Source organism: Manacus candei, unplaced genomic scaffold, assembly GCF_025592945.1.
Source record: "Manacus candei isolate 608988 ecotype Guabito, Panama unplaced genomic scaffold, ASM2559294v1 h1tg000025l, whole genome shotgun sequence".
Lineage (NCBI taxonomy): Eukaryota > Metazoa > Chordata > Aves > Passeriformes > Pipridae > Manacus > Manacus candei.
In genome coordinates, this window is record NW_026138073.1 from 5,212,953 (window position 1) to 5,227,439 (window position 14,487).

General features: G+C 44.1%; 1 protein-coding gene across 3 annotated transcripts in view; it reads left to right on the forward strand.

The window, feature by feature from the left end:
* Positions 1 to 11,115: 11,115 nt before the first annotated feature.
* The window catches only part of TAFA4 (TAFA chemokine like family member 4), a 79,138-nt gene continuing 75,766 nt past the window's right edge, over positions 11,116 to 14,487 (forward strand). For all 3 annotated transcript variants that reach the window (XM_051788835.1, XM_051788830.1, XM_051788831.1), the window contains exon 1: positions 11,116 to 11,736. The gene's annotated coding sequence lies outside the window, so the exon portion shown is untranslated. The remainder of the gene's footprint in view (positions 11,737 to 14,487) is intronic.

A 14,487-nucleotide genomic window follows, 5' to 3' on the forward strand; every position in this document is an offset into this window, starting at 1 on the left:
GTGTGAAGAAACCTCAAAACTGTCATTTTCTTTTCAGTGGTGCAGGGTGAGGACAGTGAAGGTCAATAACTGACTGGTACAACTTGGCATCTCTGTGCCATTCTCCACAGATCTATGTCAGGTGAGGAGCTTGGACAGATCCTGAACACTCAGTGAAGTGTGGGCAGCTCTGGTGGAGACCACAGCAGGTGTTATCCCTGTTTGGCATTTGATTTTTTTGCATCTTGGAGGTAATTAAAATGCTCATCATGGTGATGTGTCAGGTGTGGTAACCGGCCCTGGTGCCTGGGACGTGCAGGAGGCGGCTGTGCCCGGGGTGGGGAGGGATGGTCACTCTGGTCAGGGCTCTGTGAGGATCCTGGCACCAGTAAGAGGGCAGTGGTGACCACACTGGACATCATTCATTACCCCATCAAGGGCTCTGAGCACCCATCAGCACAAAGGCGTGTGTGCCGAGCTGACAGCTCCGAATTGTTTCCTCACCAATTACCGCGCCGGAGCCTTGATAGCGTAATGAAATGTGCCTCCTACCTATCACTTCATCTTTGTCAAACTGACTGGGTGTTCTTAGTTTGTTATGACTGGGAGAACTTCAGCGGCGTCAGAAAAATAAGCGAGGCTGTCTCTGGTGTGAAAGGCTTAAACACGGGGTGGATGCTGTTAAATAAAAATGCCTCGGTCCAGATGAAAATGTACATGGAAAAAAACCCCTCACAGACCAGCTGAGCCCTCTCAGCTCTGTCATCATTTGGGACCCAGTGGGGGATGAGAAGAGTAAGAACTTTTCTTTTGCTAGACGTTTTTATACTTAGTAAAGTATTCAGCCTTTCTTATAATTTATTCATTGTGGTCTAGCATAGTCTAAAATATCAAACCTTCCCCCTCTGTCCTTTTACATACGCATTTTTGATGCCTCTTAATTCATTATTTAAGCAGCCTGCGTTCTGCTTTACAAAATACCCTCCTCCCCAGTGCCTTAATGTTACCAGTTATTTGTGTATCCGTGTCGGTGGCTATCCAGCAGGGAAGGGGCAGGGTGGGTGGGATGCTGATCCTCCAGCCCTCGCCTCCTGTGCCCACGCCAGCTCTCCTGCTCGGTGAGGAGCAGAGGGCTTGGCAGCAAAAGGAATTGGGCAGCCAGAGCTCGAGCGCTGCAGCTCCAGCAAAGCACTCGAATATGTGCTGAAGTGATGCTTGAATGTGTGTTGCTTTGAAGCCTGGGAGCTCTTCTGAGAGAGAAAGTGGCTCAGTGGCACTTCAGAGAACGGGACACTGCAGCTCTCAGCACCCAGACGGCTGGGTGGGAACCCCCGCTCCTGCTGGGACCTGGAGTCCCACTCCCGGGACTCCATGAAAATCCATTTCACCGTCACAGCCCCTCCTGCAGCAGCAGCTGAGTTAGCGTGGGTGAGATGCAGGGCATCCCTTTGGTGGAAGTGCACCTGGAGCACAAAGTATTCCCTGTCTCGTCATTAATTACAGAGTTGGGTAACTGTCAACAGGAGCGTTTGCGGCTGAGAAACGTGTCTGCACATTGCGAAGCCTGAGCGATGCTTTGATTGGAATTCTTGCAGCAGCCTGTTTGCTCCCTGGGTATGGTGCTTGGACCTCTGCCAGATGTGCCATTCCACCCCCCCAGATTCCATGTGCAGCGTCTGCGAGGCGGGTCTGCATCCGGGAACGGGGGGTCCGGAAGGCGTCATGGTCGTAGCCCTGCTTTTCCCTAACAAAAGAGAGCGGGATAGTTGGTTCAATGCAGAATATTAAACCCCTTAATTTAACAACAACAAAAAAAGGTTAAGTAAATTAAGAGGAACACAACTGCTCCAAACCTCCTGCTTATGCCCTTGGTTGCAAAACTGCCCTGGATATTGACAATTGAGTGTTTTTAACATTCCAACCAAAGAAAAAGTCGGAACTATTTGACCTGTTAATACATTTAAATAACCTGTTAATGCTTCAAAGAAAACATTTCTGAATGTTGTGTAATAAATCAATCTTTGCTTACTTAATAGCCACAATGTTTTCCTTTTGAGTTAGGAACTCATGAGAAAGCCTAGGACTGAAAACCAAAACTGACAGCTTTCTGGTCATTTAATGTAAGTTGCATTTTGTTAATCATATTTGAAAGCATTTAATATTAGCTTTGTGCAATAACATCAGTTGAGGATGTTGTTGTCACTTTGGGGACAACAGGAGGAAGCACAATCCCTGTTTGCCTGGCAGGAGCTTGTTCTCAGCAGAAAGGACTTGGCTGAGGACCTCCCAGATCCCACTGACTCAGCACGTGGCTAAATATTTTTGCCTTTATTTTGAAAAAATAAACAATTTACTTATTTCTAGGGCTTTTGGGGTTTGCCCCCTCCTGACCAAGTAACGTTTACTTGTTCTCATATTTACTTTCTCCCAGCTCTCCAATATCATATTTGCACAGTCAATACTCCTCTGCTGGCAGATTATTTTTAATAGAGTGGTTTATTAAAGCATCTTTCATGAGAATATTTGCATTGCAATGCACGTCAGAGCACTGCTGTGTGAGAAAGGTTACTCCTGAATGCAGCAGTACAGTGACCTGCTTATCAAATTTTATGCTTGGAACATTTAGATGAGGAAGGGTAAAAAGGAATGTGACTGTGGATCCTGTGTAGATCCTCGTGCAAATCCCACCATGGGTAAAGTCTTGCTGGACGCTGACTTGTGAGGCAATTACAGCACGTTTCATGCAGCTTTTTTTGTCCCCCCAGCTTATCTTTCCACCACTTTTTAAATTCTGGCCATCTACATTCTTCTATTTTAAAAATTTTGTTTCCTTTTTCTCTTTATGAAGAAGACATCTCAAGTTTCTCTCCCTGGAGTAAAGTGTCAATTTACATCCAGTATATTCAGTTACTCTGGGAGTTAATCAGGCTCAGACTGCTTATTTTTGGTGTTTTGTTTTTTTTTTTATGCTTTGAATTTTTGCCATCAGTCTGAGATATAGGACTCAGATGGGGCCCTCACTGAAATCCACAACTCGCCCCTCCTGGGATTTCAGTGGCACTGAGGTTGTGTCAGAGGTGGGGTCTGATGTCACTGAACATGGGAACATTGCTCCTTCCAGCCACTCTCCCAGCCAGCACTCCACAGAGAAAAGTTTTGGCAGGGCTGTTGTAGGCAGCTCCAGTTAATTTTGTTCTTTTTCACTATTAATTATTATTGGAAACAATTTCCAGTGAATTTAAATCCTCATGTCTATGCAGTAGGGCTGCATCGTGCTCTGGGTGTGTTTATTTTTCTGTGTGTCTGCTCATGCAGATTTCCTGAGCCCCTGGAGTTTTCCTAGCTTCTCTCTGGTATTTGACATTTATTCTTTGTGTGCTTTTCCAGCTCATTAATTTATTAAACATCAACGGTGATGCAGTTCTTTGATCCTCTTAAAAATTAACCACCTATGCCTGTATCTTAACCAGTTCTTGAGCCATGGAAATATTCCCTCTCTCCTGGACACTTCAGCTCATCAACAAACCCTTCCAGCGCCTTTTCCTGAGAAGTTTTCAAATATCATATGATTTATATGTGAGTTTCCCTTATTATTTTTCAGATTTGCATGTGGAAACGTGCAGTTTTCTCTACAGAAATACGTTGTTCACCAAGGTGTGTGTAACTTACTGACTTCTCAAAGTAATCAACTTCCTCAGCGAGTTAAAAAAAGTCATGACGGGGAAATGGATTTGTCTTGAGCATTTCCTAAAGAAGGGGGACACCTGATGTGAACGGGAAGGGATCTCCGTGCTAGAGGCTCAATTGCTCTCTCCTTGCAGAGATTTTGGGTGAAGCCATCTGGCCCTGAGAATTTGCACTTTCCCCTGTGCTGCTGACTCAGGAGATTCTGCACCTCCCTTCTGCCAGAAACTCCTGGGTGTCCCCCATGCCAAGTCTAGGGTTTGAATATCCTCCTTTACGGGACTGCTTGATTCCTGTCCATGTTCCCAAATGGTTGTGGGTTGTTTTTTTTTCTGGTGTGTGCTCTCTTCCTATAGGAGATAGAATACTTCACTACAATGCCCCACAGCCCCTAAAACCAGATGGTCCAGGCAGAATTTACTGCTGAACTTTGTTCCCCTGGAGATGGGAGCTTCCCTCCCTGGAAGGAGCCCTTCCAAAAGCCGCCTCTGAGTTGCTAAGAAACAGCTTGTCACTGTGGCATGGGCTGTAATCAGTTGTGTACAGGTAATTAGAAGTCACTACTGCTTTATTATTAACTGTTTGTTGATTTTTCTTTTTCTTTTAAATAATTTTCCTCTCCGTCCCCAGAGCGTTCAACGCTCCTGGTACGTCTGCATCAATTATGCATTGTCGGTGTGATTTTTCTTCCTGTGGAAACTTGGCTTCCAGAGGCTCTTTGTGGTGCTCCAGCCATGACCTAAACCCTCCTTTGCTGAATAATTCCTACCGAGACAACACAGTTTCCCCGCTGTGTTTTCCACGCTGCCGTGTTTCAGCAAGGCAAATAAATCAGGCTGTCTCCTGCCACCGGGCAGCCTTGTTTGCTCAATTTTGCTGTTCCATTTCTTGCTTTATTGAATAAGCATGTATTTATGTACCTTGTGTCCTCTTCCTGCCTGCCCATTTTTTATTGAACTTCTCTATCGGCCGCGCGGTTGGGTTTTCCTGACAGGGTTTTGGATCTTAAAATGCTATTTCTTCAGACCAGCTGTCACTTCTGTCCTAACCTTGTCCCATGAGGTCCTCTGTGCATCGCTTACGTGTCTAGCTCTGCCTGCCTGATCTAAGTGCCCCTTCACCTTCTCCTCAGCTCTTTTAGTTTTAATACCTTGTACATGAAATTTTGATTTTCCCTCTTCTCTTTAATTAAGAGAATTTTTTGACACTGTCCAAAAACCAGCACCCGTACAATGAGATTCCCTCACAGCCCTTGTGCTTGAGCTCCTCTTTGTGCCGGTACCTTCCACAGACAGTGCTGAGCCCACGTCTCCCTGGGGACCAGCAGGGAGATGCTGCTGCACCAGCCCCAGTCTTAAATCTCATCCCCAGTAATAGAAACAGTCTCCAGCCACAGACTGAGGGGGTTATTTTCACACACCTCAGCCTGCAGTGGAGCCGTAGCTGCAGCTCCCAGGGCAGCTCAGGGTGGTTCTGAGGGAATCTCATGCTCAAACACCTGGCAGCAGCTGGGGAGAGATGTGAGTGCATCCCCACACTGGGGATCTGCTCCCTCCTCGTGGGATATTATCCCCCACCTAACGGGTTCAGACTCTAGGACTGAAGAGGAAGGTTTTTGTGCTGAATCACCAGTTTGGGAATGTGCCACTTGGCAGGATTTCCCCCCATCCCAGATCCCATTTCTCTCAGGAGAGCACTGTGGAGCTTTGGGGACGTGGGGTGAAAGAAAACCTTTTCCCTAGTGGCTCATATTTCTGCTTAGTGACCGCCTGCCAAATTTGATGTCAGGAGATGCTGAGATCTGTAGGGCTGAAAGTTGGTGTCTAATGAAGGGACGTCAGGAAGCGAATGAGGTTTTTATATCCCGCGCAGCCGAACGCTGGGATGTTATTTATAGCTGCTCACTTGCACCATGAGCACCTGTAGAGACTTTATTCTTCAGCCTCTCAGTGGAATCACAAATGACAGAAAGAGCTGAAGATGTAATAACCCTTGAGGTAGGAGAAATTATTTACCAAACCATAGATAAGGCAACAGATCTCTCCTGCACTGTGTTTAGGGCATCCAATCTATTGCAGATGTTACCATAGTCATGCTGTTTAATTTAAAATTGCCCTGCCTTCCTTGTGTCTCAAATTCTTTTCTTGGGAAACTAAATCCTTTCATAACCTAAATGCAGCGGAGGAGATGAAAGCGGCTGGGCTGGGGATGTATATGGCCATTCCAAGGGAGCTCTATATAATTGTTTTTTAAAAGGACATGCTTGCTCTATTTTATTATTTTTTTTTTTGGTCTGGTTCATCCTGGTTTTGTTGTTTGTGATATGTGTTCTGTCATATGCTCCTTGTCTAGCAATAAAAAGTTACCAAGATTAAAAGCCTTTTTATAACAGGCATGGTAAGAGCTCTTCTCATTTTACTGACTTTGCAACCTCTGTAGCAGATATAATACAGGGATTATAAAGGAGTGGTTACCATTGGTCTCCTGGAATAATTTTCTTTGTGCATGGGTCAAAAGGATAAGGATTAACAATACTATTAGGCATTGAAGACAGTAGCCCAGTCTGTTTGCCTCTAGCTTTTAAATCTGTCTCTTAACAGGGCAGGTGACTCTGAAGTAGAAGATTTGCCACTGTCTTGAACTGAACATAGTCCCTACCCCCAAAAAACTCGTTCACTTCAGACAAATCTCGCCCCACCAAACACCCAATAGGTCTTTGCTGAAATTAGGGAAGGATCCCAGCTTCATCTAAGTGTGAGGAGGAGACTGATTTATACTTGCAAGACTTTAAATGATGGGTCCCAATTTTTTTATATGTGCTTTCAGCTGCAATGCCAAGCAGGGAGCTGTGTAAATCTCTCCAGTGTGAACTTTACTTATCACTTATCAATCATATGTGAGACCTAACTTTAGTTTTCTCTCTTCTGAGGCAAGGTTTTGGAAACACTCCATGGATGTCAAACACATGCAGCTGGAGGTGGTCCTGGGGATTAATTTCACCTATGGCTTTTTCAGGTCTCTGGTGAGACCCACAGTGTAAGAGAAGCCATTTACCCACAGGTGCTGGATTGTTCTTCCTGGTGGTGCTGCAATCAAAGCTGTCAAGGAAAATGATCTATGTGCAATAGCTTGATTATACTTGTCCTGAGATACTTCTATGCTAAAGGATTTTCAGGTTTTAATCAGTCTGCATTAACCGTGATGCTCTTGTAGTTGATCAAGGAAAGAAAGCAACTGTTGATTGTACTAAAAGCATTAAGTGACCTCTGCTAATTAAAAGATAATGTCAGTGCAACTGAGTGGAGTGCCTGAGTCCTTAGCCTTTTAGGTAGACATTAAATGAAAATCAAAGAGTTCGTGGGAAATAAATGTGGTAAAGGTAAGAGACTTGTTTGTGGAAATAGCAGGTCATGTTGGAGTAAAAGTTATTTAATCCATTAATGATAGCTAATATGCCAGAGAACCAGCAATTTGTTGAAAAAGAGTAAGCTTCCTCCCCAGTTGTGGGATATCTTCACTTACTCTGCCTTGACTGGAGCGTTTTGCTTGGGGAGCCTATGATGTAGTGGATCCACTGTGTCCCTCTCTTGTCCATAAATAAACTAAATGTGTTTCCTCACAAATGCATGTCACCTTTTAAATGACCCAGACGTTCAGTGTTAAGCTCTGTGTTCAGTAATCATGTAGTCAGTGTCTACAAATGCAGTCTTACTTGCCTTTTTTCATTAATCTTGGTGTCTGGGAGAGAAAACAAGACAGGTGGAATAACTATGTACGAGCACATCCCTTGCTCCTTGGAGAATACAGGTGGTAAACATTATCTTCTGCTTTCTATATTTATATAGATGCAGAATGAAAGCCCTTTGGACAGAGAAGCAATGGCACAAAGTCTGTAAGAAATCACCTGAAGATGCAACATACCCATGTCCTCTGAGGAGCCCTGGTGGACACAGTGGTGTTGGAGGAGGTACCGAAGCAGTTGGTAAAAGTGTGGTATAATTTTTCAGGTTTGCATCTCACCCTTTGACTCCTTCCTCTGTGAGAAGAAACAGAAAGAAGGACAGTTAAAATATTTTTTTCTCCCACATGGAAGAAATTAAATCCCATGTGGGAGTACAGAGGGGAACATAATGGTTCAAAATGTGGTGTTGAGAATGAGGTTGACTCCATGCATAAAGCGGAGGCTTCATGGGGAGGAGAGGGGAGGTGTCTGCTTCTCTTCAGATTAAAAGAAATGTTCTGGAAGCCGAAGGTAATCTCTTCCCAGGCAGTTTGTAACTGAGCTTCACAGCTGCCAAATTGCATTTGATCACATTCAGCATCTCTAGCTGAGGAGGCTGCAGGGTGAGGAGCAGCACGTCACGGGGTGTGAAGGCGTCTGAGCCAGCCCTGGCTGTGGTCTCTGTCAGAGGCTCCATCTTCCCAAGCAGAATATGCCTGATTTGCCACCATCCCAAAAGCTACAGGACAAGGTGGGCTGAGCCTCTGTGGCGCTGCTGATCTTTTGGCCAGGAAACCAGTGCTGGGATGAGCTTGTGAGCTACAGGCCCAGCTGCTACCACTGATGGTGCTGCAGCATCTGTGCCCTTCATCCCACCCCTGTGGGTAGGAGATCCCATCACTGTGGACAGGAGATCCCCGTGGCACGTGACCCCTCCTGCCCCTGTGCCAAGTGTGCAGGGCCAGCAGGCTGCAGGGGCACACCCTGTGCATCACTGCACGACAGTCATAGAATCAGAGAACGAATCGTAGAAGCACTGAATGGTTTGGGTTCTTCCATCTTGTTCCAAGCCACCCTGCCACGGGCAGGGTCACCTTCCACTAGACCAGGTTGCTCAGAGCCCCCTCCAGCCTGGCCTTGAACTTCAAGGGATGGGGCATCCACTGCTCTTCTGGGCAACAAGAGTCAATATTCACCTCGGGAAGGGCAGCTCTGTCATTGTCTCTGACAAACACAGCCTGGGCTGCTCCACACCGACGACCCCAGGCTGCCTGGAGCAGGAGCTGGGAGCAGCTCCCCGTTTGGCTGTGTTAGGAAGTGGGAGGCACGGATCTGGGATTGCAGGGAGAGCAGCAGCACCACTGCCGTGTCAGCCCCCTGCCTGCAAGCATCATTTCAGGGCCAGGGGTTTCCTGTTAGGCAAAAGAGGGGGAAATTTTCAAACAGAAAATAGTGATTTCTCTCAGTGCCAGCAGCCTGCCTTACAAAAAATATTGCCCATCTGAAAGAAAATCCAAATGGGACATTTTGAGATAAATACCCCTTTTGTAGAAGCCTTCCCCCCACCCCTCCTGCTATTTGGCAACAGAAAATTACATCTTCCTATGTGAAACCTGAAGAATTTTCACATTGGAAACTTTTAATTTTGAAAAAATGCCCCTTCTGTCTCCCCTTAACACTGAATTCCGTGGAATCCACCCCTCTGTTGTACTGAGGTCTCAGCAGTGCCTGATGCCTCATTTCTCGCTGTTTTACAATAAACTCTTACTTTCAGTGTTTTTTAAAGAGCAATGTGTACACCTGAAGGTATTTTAAAGAAACTATTTAAAAGGTTATAAAAAATAAAATAAATACTTGGCATCAAGATTCTTGGAGTGCCTGATGAATATTTTAATAGTCAAAAATCCAGCCAGAGAGAAATGAAAGGATTTAGTGCTCTAAATAAAACTCTTTGTGGGTTTTAATGTGCAAAAATGGACAACAATGGCTTTAAAACCTCTCCACAAATACTTACATCTATGCCCTGGTATACTCTGTGTATCTTATATCCGTAGTCAGTAATGGTCTGTTATGTCTTTTTAGATGCTGAGGGAAGGCATTACACCATTTTTCTCCTCTAGGACTTTGAATAATAACCTTTAGGTTTTGAGCAGAGAGTTTGGACCTGTGGGAAGACAGTCGTGGATGTGAAGCCTCTTCATTCCCAGAGTTTTTGTATCCTTTGATGGAAAGGAAAGCCAGAGGGAGGGGAGTGGGAGATCTGGGACGTGATCATTCCCACACAGAGCAGCTCAGGCAGCATAAATTGTGGAAAGCTCTGTGCTCACATAACTTCTAATTGTCTTGTGACTGCAGTAAGTTTCAGACCAACAGTGGGATAATGTTTGGTGGTATCACTGCTTAACGTCTCCATTTCTTTCTCTCACACACACACCCCAACACAGCCGGAAGAAAAGAAGCTTTTTGTAGTATCAGCTGTGACAGAGGTGAAGAATTGCTTGAGTTCTTATTTGTGTAACTGGTCAACTCACTAGCCAAGAAAGCTTTCATTTTTTTTTTTAAATTAACCAAATGTGTTAGTGTCCATGAAATGTGTATTTCTGTAATTATTTCTGTAAAATAATATCTTTTGCCTGAGCAAGTGCCCTGTTGTAAGGTTGCCTTTCTGCAAATCTTCCTGCTAATCGAATCTTCTGTATTTTCTTTCTTTTGTAGTAATCCCTGTTGCTAAATGTAGTGAATGCAATTGCTAAAGTGATGGTGCCAGTATAAATTATTAAAATTACATGGAGTAATAAAAATGTGTTGTGTATAAAAAGATGCAGAACAAGGCAGTAGGACTCAAGCTTTTAAGTTACTTCAGAAAATTCTCTATATCTATAATATGGATAAACTATACATTAAGCACAGTTGGGTTTTGTCTTTATGTGTTTTCTAAAGCAAAATGTTTGGATGCCATTTATTTTAGGTTTCCAGCTTTCCTTGAAGAAAATGAGATTGTGAGAGGTCTTCTCACAGGTTTTGGATAATTTTTGGAAGCATCCTGGGTTGGATGATTAAAAACATAGTGTCTAAAATCATAAGTCACTTCTAAAAATCTATGTGGTTTATTTATAACAAGGAGCACTGAAAAGACTAAGCTGTATGAAGATCACTTTGTATCAAATATATAAATTCATTAATTTAGTGCATAATGTCTGTTTTCTTTTTATTGAAACAGAGAAGTTCTTGAGAACCAACAGATTAAATACAGCCTTTGTCACCTACTGGCCCTTTTACTACATATTAATACAAATAATCCATTTGAGTTTTTCCTTTCTTGTAGCAGGCACTCACAGAGTGGATACGGGAAGTGGTATGGAAAGTTGGAAAGAGATGCTAAGCAGCACAGATGTAAGGTTGGTGTTGCACAAAAAAAGAGTTCAGTGCATAATCTCAGCCCTTGATGGAGAAGATATGGTGAAATGTTGACTTTAATTGCCATGGGACATAGATTAGCAGATGGTCCCATGGATAGACTGCTATCCATGTCTATAAATAGCATAAGATAATTTATGCAAGATCTCTCTTTTCTTTTATAGCTATCTCCCAATGTGTTGATATCTTTCTGGCAAGGAAGTATCCATCACTGGAGCTGGAATCTAGGTCCTGTTTAAAGCCTTGGTATCATGTGATTATGTTACAGCAAAAAAAGCATCTGATCAAGTAGCTCCTGATTGAAAAGACAGGCTGTGACAGCCCGATCTGAATGCACCTTCATTTCAAAAATAACTTTCGGGTATCTGCAAGTCAGCTGGAATAATGGCTGTGAGAAGTGGGGAAGGCAGCGCGGCTCCGAGCGGGGTCAGGGAGCTTCGTGTGGTTCCTATCTCAGGCTGCTGAGTGGTGTTTTGCTTTGCACATCTCATCTGCCTTCAGCTTCCACCTCCCCACAGCTGGATGAATTTCTTTGCTCGAGGTCTCGTTGCCACAAGCTTTTTTTCAAAGCTGCTTTTTCTGGCCGGCCCTGCACAGCTTTGCCTGCTTGTCTCCTTCCTCTCCTGCTGCCAGCACGCTCAGGTTTTGGGGTTGGTCCCCACGAAGCTGCAGTGCTGGGGGGTGTCTGCCTAGTTTAGGGCAACCACATTAACCCTGTTGGGGTCCTGCTGTTCCTACCCAGCAGCTCAGTGCTCAGAGGGACCAGCACCTGCTCTTTACCACCTCTCAGCACAGGATCTGGACCTCAAGTGGCACTGTGGAACCAGCCACGACTGGAAGAGGTGTTCCAAGGAGGAACTGCTGAAGCTGGTGGAAAACCTTGTGTCTCCAAGTACCCTCAAAGTACACAGGCTGAGCAGCCAAAGCACTCATAGGTAAGTGGCAGAAAGTTTTTGGGCCCTGCCATCCCTGTGTGCAGTCTGGATCCCCTGTATCAGGTTTTGCCTCCCGGACATGTAGACCCCGGGTGCTACAGCTGCTCCTTATCACTGGAGTTCATTTCCCTCTTTACTGGGCTTTCCCAGACATCCCAGTCCACATCTCTGTGTCCGTGGTTTCTGTAACGAAAACCTCACTTTTGGGTTCATGGTTTTGGCTTTTCTGTCGCTCAAGAAACCTCACATTTACAGACTTGGCTGCAACTGTCACCGAGCAATCGGGAAACAGATTCCCATGGATGTCTATGCTTTTGAAGCTTTCTGTGCCATTTGTGCCTTATCCAAAGAACTCTCAGAAAACCCCACTTTTTAAGATATTCATCCATCATTGTGCAAAATTTGGCATGGTAAACCAAAGTCCAAGCAATTTTTACGTCCAGTTCTCCCTTGCTATTACACTGAATGAAGGAAGTACTGGTAAATAAGAAGTAAGCAAGGAACTTGTCTATTTAAGTACAGGGAGTATTTTAAGACAGAGCACTTTTCCCAACAGTGGTACAGTATCTCCCAGCCCCACAGAAGGGCTGAGTCATCCCTCTGCTCACCACCCGGGCAGGTAAATGAAAACATAACAGAGGACCTGCAGTGATTGACTTTATGTCATTTTGAGCCTGAAGTCGTTCAAAACCAGCCACCAGAAACATGCATTGAAAAATCAAGGTCCACATCCTTCTCCATGATAAATCTAAACCCCCATGGTTCAGTAGGGATATTCTGGATTTACCTACATGTAATTTAGAGCAGATTTTAGACCCTGCTCATGAGCATTATGCTTTTCCCTGCAGGAGGGAAGATTGATTCTGACCTTACTTAAACTAAGCAGCTTTAATCGTTCAGTGTGGAAACACCAAGACTGGGCTGGGGGCTGGGGACACAGACATGGGAATCCTATAATCTTTGGTTAAGTTGTAATGAAATTGTCCAGGATGAGAAGGAAACAGATGGATTCTGATTAATTTCTCACAAGTGTAGACCTCAGCATCCGATGCAACATATGTGGTGAGCAAATGTCACTCATGCCTCCAAAGTGCAGAAAAAATCACTATTGTCAGGATATATTCATTGGCATATTGGCTGCTGAACTCCCAAGGGAGTGAGGATGCTGTGCATTACATTTAGTCCTGAATTAAATATTCAGAGGCCGAGATACCTAACCCTTTCCTGTATGCCTCACTGGTTATCACAGTTGAACTTAATGAATTGAAAGAGGGAGGGGAAGGGAGATTTCCTCCCCTCCTTTGTAAATCGTTATTTACTGGGGAAGGAATATCAAGATGGCTTGATATTTCTGCTTTACAGAGTTCAGATGACTACCAATATAGCCTGAGTTAGGGAAAATAACGCAGCTTTGAGCTGTAAATGAGCAACTACACAACTTTCATCTTGTACTGATAGAAATCAGAGCCCAGCTCTGTGTTTGTGGAGTTGTTCTGGGTTTTGTCACTTCTGTAATCTATTCCATGTAATTGCATATTTAAAGAAAATGTAGTTCATGTATTGATTTCCACTATATTGTTTAAGGCAGGTAAGATAAGAGGCCAGAGCTACTTTCTCTTGTCTCCACGTAGTCTTAGGAAGTGGAAGGAGCCATGCATGTGAGTAAAGCGAGGCCCCATCTGCGCTGAGGAAAAAGATTCATTACAGCTGACTTGTCCTGTCAGAATTACTGCCCTGGACTGTTTCTCGGAAGAGGATGTCACTAAGATATCTATTAGAGTATTTCAACCACAAACTTGAGAAATGAATATTGAGCAGTGGGTCTCCGGTGTAGCTCAGGCTCTGCCCCCATGCACAGCTCCCCCCCTTTCAGTCACTCCCTCTACAAAATCAAGAAATGTGCAGGTTAGTGTCTTCTCTTCTAAAAATGAATTCATCATTGGGAAAATGGGAAAAAATTGGAAAAAATGAGCTCCCTAACTGACTGTATGATGAAATTATATCTCTCTTAACTTGCACATTTCCCTCTCCTCCTTTGGCAAACACTGCTCCACTCACATTATGGGCTGATTTGTTTGTTTTAATGATCATCCTTTTAACAAGGGAATGTGGTTTTGGTGTGGGTTTTTTTGTTTGTTTGTTTTGGGTTTTTTGTTTGTTTGTTTTTGTTTTTGTTTTTGGGGGGGAAGCCAAATCATCTCAAAAAGAGCTTTATTTCTGATTGAGGAAGATGTGGCTGATAGGCCTGGGAAAAGTTGGAGATATCCACATTAGCTGCTGTCATGCACTGGCTGAAGCTCCCTCGCTCTTCCTGTGCAGCCCTTTGTTTTGTTCTGAGTGGAAGATGCAGCAAAGCTCAGTAATAGCTGGGACTGTGCTAAAGAGCGCCCAACTGCTGAAGTCATAACCTTTGTTTTAATTAAGACCCTTAGTTTTGGAAAACCTGACCTGAGAATCTTGTTTCCCTTTGTCACCATTTAATATTGTGACCTGTGCTGGCCTATGGTCCCCTCTCACCTCGTGGAGCACAGCAGTGTTTAGTTTGACTTCATTGCTCATTAGAGACAACTAGTAGTCTCTGTGCTTAAATCTTTAAAAATTATAATAAGACAATGAGACTCATTCCTCAGGAAGCTGAGGAAAACTGAGTCTTGGGTTTGCTGAGATTTCTGGTTTTTTTTTGTTTTGTTTTTTTTCTGAAATGGGTTGTTTCCAACATTTTTCCCCTGTTTTTGCCTTAATTATGTACCA